Raw genomic sequence first — 1,366 nt, 5'->3', positions numbered from 1 at the left:
AGAAATCTATTGGAGAGATGACGTCACTCAGAAACTGGAGAATTTGGCAATATGTGTTCATGCCTGTCCAATTTCTTCAAAACCTGTGAGCCCCAATTGAAAGTCATCTCCTTCTTTATCTGTGCTGATAATGAACAAGAGCACATTTTCCAGGGCACATTTTCTACTGTCCTACTCTCTGACCATTTGACTGTGTGACCATCTGATGCCAGGAGATGATGCAACCATGCTTCCCTGGTGGAGCTCAGCCAAGAGAGTCATAGATACCAAGCCAGAGTCCTGACCCCGCCAATACCAGCAACCACCTACAGCCAATTTCTGTTCTGGTGCTGTTATTCTATGAGGTAATAATAAGTTAATATTGTTTAAGCTCTTGCTAGATAGTGTGAATCCTTCTGTTATTTTCAGCCAAAAGCATTCCTAAGTGGCACAGACTTGTGTGAAGAACAGATGAGCTAAAAGCTGTTGAGCAGGTAGCATATTTGCCCTTGGAACGGTGAGTGTTCTGCAGTATAGACCAGAGTGACTACTGGCATCCAGATTTGGGGTTTATCTTCTTCCCTAGATTAGAGCAATTTTATGAACTTGGCATAAGAAGACAGTAATGTTTTCACACTTCAAACAATTAGAGAAAGTTGTAAAAACCAAGCCATAATCCACAGACAAATTGAGGGTGCCAATGCTAAGTGGCAGGGGAAAGAAGGGAAGGACGTGATGAGTGTGTGCTGGTGTCTCAAGGAAAGCATTGCAATAATTAGAGTGGGGGGCCAGGGGTGTGGCGGATTGAAATGGGAAGACACTGAAAGGTCAGGTGTAGGAAGCACAGAGCATGGTGTTTGCTTCTGAGTCAGCAGGGGAGGGAAGGCTTGGAAAGAGGAGATCATCTTACTGAGGCCAACAAATGCCAGACTGAGAAGAGATGTGATTGGCATATGGTGGGCTTTGGCATTGTTGTTGGATCCCCTGGTCAATTGTGACTGATGAGTCTCTCTCCCCTGTTGGGTGGTCAGCACTGTGAGATCAGGGACCATGATGGCTTTCCCCAATGAGTAGTCCAGGTGTTTGGCTCATATCGGCTGCCTATCAGTTTGCTAACTGACCTGCTCACATGCAGCACATTGCAAAGCATCTCGATGCTCCCCTCGCTATGAGCTCCCCCTTGTAGTTCCCTATGTCCCCGTAGCATGTGGTTCTCTGGCAGGTGAGTTCCAGATTAGGAAAGTGCATCATCTCTGCATCAGCAGCAATGTCATCAGTGAATGACACAATGGACTAAAAGATAAGTCCCGTGTTGATATAAAAATACTGTGCAACACTCTTATCTCATAATGACCTTCAGTTAGATTCACTGGAGCTCTGACTTGAT

The sequence above is a fragment of the Echinops telfairi genome, unplaced genomic scaffold (genome assembly GCF_000313985.2).
Source record: "Echinops telfairi isolate 266 unplaced genomic scaffold, ASM31398v2 ScPeMD7_7400;HRSCAF=8409, whole genome shotgun sequence".
Lineage (NCBI taxonomy): Eukaryota > Metazoa > Chordata > Mammalia > Afrosoricida > Tenrecidae > Echinops > Echinops telfairi.
The sequence above is the reverse complement of the archived record's forward strand: the minus strand, read 5'-3'. Positions refer to the sequence as shown.